The sequence below is a fragment of the Echinops telfairi genome, unplaced genomic scaffold, assembly GCF_000313985.2.
Source record: "Echinops telfairi isolate 266 unplaced genomic scaffold, ASM31398v2 ScPeMD7_7469;HRSCAF=8507_1, whole genome shotgun sequence".
In the NCBI taxonomy this organism is placed as follows: domain Eukaryota; kingdom Metazoa; phylum Chordata; class Mammalia; order Afrosoricida; family Tenrecidae; genus Echinops; species Echinops telfairi.
The window spans coordinates 145385339-145392416 of record NW_022111373.1 but is presented as its reverse complement, the minus strand read 5'-3'; positions in this window follow the sequence as shown (position 1 = coordinate 145392416).

Here is a 7078-nt window from a genome sequence, read left to right as displayed (position 1 = left end):
CCCATAATTCCCAAAAGAATGATAGGTGGGTCTGGACACTTGTATAGAGCCAGACGTCCTTGTTTTTCTGTGGTTGACTAAGAGCGGGTATACTGGCCAACACGTCTGTTCCAGAAAGCCAGTGATAAGCCTGTATGCCTGTTTATTTTTTAATTGCTTCCTAGTTAAAATCCAAACTTCAGCCGGAGGCAGTGTTAACTCAGAAGACATTTTTTGGCTAATATTCAATCCTTAAAGGAAACACGATTTTTTTCCCCTCATGAAGTGGATTTTGTGAAGTATTTTCAACACACTCCAAGTAATTCTTGCTGGATTTCAATCACCATAATCCTACAATAATTGAGTTATGAATTTCCTTTTCTCCCCTCCGAATGTAAAATGACTCAGAAAGACTGGATGGGTTTAGCATTTGTAAGAAGAGTGAGGAGGAAAAAATGCACAGGATTGAGGCAGCTCCTAAGTCAGAGAGTCATGATAGAGTCTTATATGATCTCACTCTCACTAAGTACTGCACACTTGATATAGCAACTCAAGTGCACATTATACTGGGGATATGATCTGATAATGAATGAGTTGCCTGACTAATTTTGTTTTCATTAGCTCCATGCTCTTGGTTACTGGATGGCCCTAATTTTTACACCCACCACTTGTCTGTCAGTTTGTTTTACTGTGATGGCTTCCCTGTTACGTGATGTTGGGAGCTGTGTCATTGGAATTTAAAACACAAACAAGGCCACTGTGGACAAGTTTCATTGGAGAGTTCAGCCTAAGACAGACCAGGAAGACAGAAGAGGCAGGTAATTTCTTAAAAAAAAATTAGCCTCTGAGAACCTAATATGTAGCAGCCAAATATGCTCTAACACTCCAAGAAGATGAGTCCCCTTGGCTCCAAAGTTGCTCTTGAACCCAGAGAAGCCAAAAATGGCTAGAAGAAATGATGAAATAAGAGAGCTGAGCAGAGCATTTCAAAGGGAAACTCAAGAAGTCAAATGATTATCATGAAATGTTCAGAGAGTATGTGTAAAAAAGCTAAAAGGGAAGGACAGGCCCAGCATTTCTCAAACCGGAAGATTCAAAGCTGGTAATGCAATATTGAAGGACAGTGAATTAAACCATGCAGAAAGCATCCCCCCCAAAAGATGGAAGGAATACAGAGTCACTTACCAAATAAATGCTGCATCAGAAGCACTTGCTTTCCTGTGCCAAGACCTTTGGGAGACAGCTATCTCAAGAGACTGGAAGAGATCCATATGTGTGTACATTCCAAGCAAAGGTACATTCCAAGCAAAAGAAGGCAGGCATTATGGGACAATATCATGGATATCACAAGCAAATAAAATTTTTGTGGGAAGTAATTAAAGCAGCATGATAAGCAGAGAAAAGTTACAAAAGGTCAACGTTGCATTTTACTTGGACTGACAATCAGTGAGCATAGACGCAGTGGTTGGGAAACCAAATGGTGGTGTGCATTAGGGAAATCGGCTGCAAGAGACCCTTCAAAGTGTTGAAGAGCCAGGCTGTCACCTTGAGGACTGAAGTGTACCTGAGCTAACCGGCAGTATTTTGAACCATGAGATGCATGCTAATGCTGAGCAGTGATCAGAGAAGAATTGATATATTTGAATTATGGCATTGGCAAAGAATTACCACAGGCTGCTAGAAGATCAAACAAATCTATCTTGGAAGAAATATAGCCAGAATGCTTTTTAGAAGAAGGATGGTATGATAATTAGATGTCATGTCAACTAGACGGTACTGGCAGCCTGATGACAATTGGGAGTGTGGCCTTCTGTATAAGAGTGAGAGACATTGGGACCTGCTTCCCTTTGTCCCTTTCCTTCCTGCTTGCTGGGACTCTTCCTACTTCCAGAGGTGGACCCATTTGGCTGCCTGACCCTGGGAACTGTCATTGCCCTGCCGTATTTCCACCGACCTGGATCCACAGCACTCTGTACCCACCAGCCTGTGTTCTCCCTTTTTGTCCTTATCAGCCTGCAGCAGTGTGAGTCTGAAGAGGGTCCAGGCTAACAGCGGACCTATGGGCTTGAGTTGAACTGGGATGGGTGCTTGTTGGTGTAAGATTGCTTCTTGATATAAATGTCTTTCTTGAGAATGGATGAGTATCACGTTTGCTTCTCTAGACAGCCTAGCCTAGCACAGAGGGGCAGACTTTGTCTCCCACACTTGGGACATTTTATCAGGAGAACACGGTCCCTAGAGTAGGACCTCATGTTTGGAAAAGTCAAGGTTCAGAGAAAAAGGGGAACACCCTCAAAGGGATGGACTTACACGTTGCTTACAACAATGTATTGTAACAATTGCTCAGTATAACAAGCGTGACAGTTTGGTTTCATGTGACATGCGTTGCTTTAGGTCATGACAGACTTAAGAAAACCTAACAACAACAGTGTGTACTTTAGGTGCTGGGCCATACAAACAGTTCATGATCCTAGCTGTAAACAAAAAGTTTGGAGGATTTTGTCTACCATGAGTTGGAATCCAGGAAAAGTCAACTGGTTTACCTTGCAGAAACGATACGTGTTTCTGCGTGGAGTAGATTTACAAAGAATCAGGTCTTGGCAATTTTAACTATGTAGAGATGAAGGTGACCTAATGAACATACCTGAGAACATGCTGTTCAGGTGTCCAGGACTGTTGGAGAACTCTCACAGGTAAATGTATAGTGAGCAAAGCTTATTAGTGGTCACCTGTGGTAGGAGAAAAGGAAAAGGGGGTGCCACTGCTTACAGGACACCGATTTTCTCTTCATGGTGATGTTATGACTTGGAAAAAGGATAGTGGTAGTGGTTGACACAAAATAAATGTCACTGAATTGTGAATGCAAACATTACTGCAATGTTAAATATTTTATTGCATATAATTTTATCACAATTATATTTTTCCCTAGAGCTTTGTTTTTGGCTAATGCTTCCCATGCAGGTTGGACTTCTTTCTTCAGTATCATTGACTCTTGCTCATATGCTACCTCCTGAAATGACGTAATGCCCACCCACTAGTTCTTTCTTTCTGTCTTCTTTTGATGCTTCCTGCCTCATTTCTATCTGCAAAGAGGCAAGAACGATGAGGCCTTGTCTCATGTACTTTGGACATGTTTTCAGGAGAGACCAGACCCTGGAGAAGGAAGCAATGCTTGATAAAGCAGTAGGGCAGAGAAAAAGAGAAAGACCCTTGACAAGATGGAATTGACACAGTGGCTACAACAATGGGCTCAACGATAAGAACAATTGTGAGGATGCCTTTGAACCAGGCAGGGTTTCATTCTGTTGTACACAGAGTCTCTAAGACTCATAACTGACTCGATGGCACCTAACAGCAACATGTGCTATTATTGTCCAAACATTTATTGGATGAGCTGAAGGGTCCTTTGGAGGGGCATGTATTGCCCATCTAGACTGTTCCTCACGGACGCATGGCTGCACACAAAAAATTACACTGCAGTCCAGTCCAGTCTCTTCCTCTGAGAAGTTCACGTGTGAAGACAGAATGTTTGCATCTAATGGGGAAGCTTCCCCTGCCATCGAGAACACCAGCACTGATGATTTCCAAGTGTCTTTCTATCTGAAAGCATGCCTCAGGTACTCTGAAAACGGAATTGGAGCTCAGAGATTGTGTGTGGTCAACCAGCTATTGGGAACTAACTTTATTTGACACGTGTGTAGTGACAACTTTAACATTGCTAAAACCACCCCTTCAATCCTGATGGAGATGATCAACTGTATTCCATTTTCAAACTGAAGGGTGAGTTATGTTTCTCCATATTTCTGAGGCTGTGTGTGCCAGCATCCTGATTCCTGGTGTCTGCATGTGATTGACAGATATGAAAATCTGTTTGGGCAAAAACACATGCATTGCTTAATTTCTCTTGCTCTTTCTGAGTTAGGGAAGACTTCCTGTAGCTCCTGGTACAGTGGGGGTAGAAATAAAATCAAACACCTTGTCACCAAGCCCATCTCCCTCTCTAGACTACTACTACCTTGTGCTGGTCTCCCTTAGAAACTGAAACCCCCTCTCTACTCGCACTTAAGAAATATCGCCAAAAGTCACATTGTACAAATCTACTGTAACAGAGCCCTGTAGAGTGTCAGAGACAACATTGTCTCCCAGGGGAGTAAGGTGAGTCGGAACCAAGCCTTGGTATTTTCAATCACCTCGTCTCAAATCCCACTGCCCTCAAGTCCATGCCAACTCACAGCAACCCTGCAGGACAGACAGGGTCGGACTGCCCCTGAGGGTTTCCCAAACCGTAACCCTTTAGGGGGTATAGAAAGCCCCATCTTTCTCCTGTAGTGTGGCTGGTGGTTTTGAACTGCTGACCTTGCCATTAGCAGCCCAACTCATAACCACGACACCATCAGGGCTCCTCCAATGACCTCATATGCATGCGAAACCTGGACAGCGAAGGAGAAAGAACAGAGAAGACTGGATGCCTTGGGATGGCAAGGTTGGTGAAGAATACAAACTAAATCACGGACTTCTCCAGGAGAGCCAGCACATTTGCCTTAGAGGATGTGCAACCAGAATGCTTTTCAAAATCAAAGATGGCCAGAGGGCATCTCATGTCCTTTGGACGTGTTTTTAGGAGGGGACCATTCCTGGAGAAGGACACTGTGCTTGGGAGAGATGGGAGAAAGGGAAGACCCTCAAGGAGGTAGTTTGACGCAGTGTCTGCGACAATGTACTCAGGACACGCGGACGTCGTGAGGATGTGACACAGAACTAGCCGGTGTTCCATTCTGTTGAACGCTGGGAGGGGGAGTCCACCCGTCTACACCTAACAACACCACAGCATGTTGTCCGGCGGATCTCGAATCATGGCCACTCCTTGTCTGCAGAGTATTGCTGTTCCATAGAGCTCTCATCAGCCGTGATCTTCCGGAGCACTTTACCCAACCTGGTCTTCAAAGGCTTTTGGGGCAGGTTCAAATCTCCAAACTTCCAGTTTCATTGCCCCCGTGTGCTGTTGAGGTGGCTTCCACATATAGCAATCCCCTGGCAGAGTGAGCTGCCCAGCAGTGCTCCCGAACCTGTCACTGTGAGGGCAGCATATGCCCAGGTCTTTCTCCCATGAAGTACTTGGTGGATTTGTACAACTGCTCTTTGGGTCTACACCCGAGTGGGTGGCCATGACCCCACATGCGCAGGCGCTGCACACCTCACTGAGCATCTACAGCTCCTAGGCCAGGTGATGGGCATCAGTCCCGGACGCTCACCCTCTGCAAAGAACCCGATGCTTCCATCAAGCCATGCCGATGGATACTGCGTCGACTAGATGCCTAGTGGCTCTGTAGGACAGAACAGAACTCCGACATAGGGTGTGCTTCTCGGTTTATGGGAGCCGACAGCTTCATCTCCCTTTTCGGGAGCAGCTGGTGTTTGAGAACCACCAGCCTTTCTGGGAGCAACTCAATCTTTAACCTACTGGTTGCCAAGCTTCCTTAGATCCACCTGTTCTCCCTTACTGGCCTGGAGCCCTTCCTGACTCATATCTACCCCTGTGGGCTCTGAGACTGCAACTCTGTCTGGGAGTAGAAAGCCCAGTCAAGGGAAGGGGGGGGTGGGGTCTAATCCAACACTTTGCTATCATGCCCAGGAGAGACAGACCCTGTTGTCAGCAGGAGGATGTTTGGGCAGTGGCCGTGACCAAGAAGGAGCCCCCAACCCCCAAAACGTCAAGACACTGTGTGTCCGTTTGCACCTAGAGCTCTGGCTATTGATCCACTTTCAGGACAGGCAAAGATATCCCACTAAAGGCTGAAGCTTTCTAGGAACCAGAAAAGGTGACACACAGGGAAAGGCTGCTGTGGGGGTGCTCTGTCTGCTGAAACATGTCAGCCCCCAGACTCCTATCCCTGCATGGTCCCCCGTGCACCATCCAAATGATCAGACTGCCACGAGGTCGATCCCGACTTGAAGCCACCCTATAGAAGAGGCTAGAAATGCCCTTGTGGGTTTCCAAGATGGTCACTCTTTATGGGAGCAGACTACTTCATCCTACTCCCTCAACACGGCTGGTCGTTTCAAACCACTGACCTCGTGGTTTGCAATGCAAAACAACCACTCTCTCACCAGGGCTCCCATTCCACGAACCATCCTGACTCCCAAATCCAGAAGCCTGTATCTGCTCCTGCTCTCAGGCAAGTTCCACAGCCCCAACACCCCCAAAGGATCCCCGGCTGGTTTCCTGCACACGAAGCCATCATTTATTCAGGCTGCCTGACAGCATCAGCCCTAAAGTTGTCTCTGTGGCAACAGGGGCGCGGATCTTTGGTCTGACACATTAACAGGCCGGTCCACTTTTGTAGGGCATTCTTCCGGCCCACAGCTTTTCACACTTCCGCAGTGCTCTGGGGAAGATCACCTGCAGGGAAGAACAGGCAAGGGTGTGAAAATCAAAGTAACTCTCAAGATGGTCCACCCCCACACCACCAGTGGTTACATGTCAGAGCTGAAGGGGAGCCCCTGGGGTACCGAGTCTGTCTTCTGTCGGTCACCTACCAGCCATCAGAGGGCTGCCATGCATGTGGCTTTGGGAAACCCGTATTCACGAACGGTCAATGTGACCTGTCAGTGTGAGATCTTCAGCCCCTCAGAGTTGAGCTCTCAGGAAACCTGGCTGCCTGGTCCTGTTTCCACCTGCTTGCTGGCACCTCACACAACCATGCACCTGCTACCAGTCACTGTAACCCCAAATAGGGTTTCTGAGGTTAGAACTCTTCACAGAAGCAGAGAGTCTCATCTTTTGCCTTTGGAATGGCTGGCAGATTTGAACCGCAAACCTTACAGTTAGTCGTCCAATGCCAAACCCACAGCGTCACCCAAATGCTGAAAGCCCAGCTGACTGCCATCGAGTCCATGCTGACTCCTACTGACCCTGTAGGACCCGGCACAGCTGCCTTTGAGGGTTTCTGAGATGAGGATTCTTTGCGAGAGTAGAGAGTTTCATCTTTCTCCCTCAGAGCAGCTGGTGGTTTCAAACTGCTAACCTTTCCGTTCACAGCCCCACGAGTCATCCCCTACACTAGTAGCGCTCTTCCTCAGGGCTTGTAACAAAGGCATA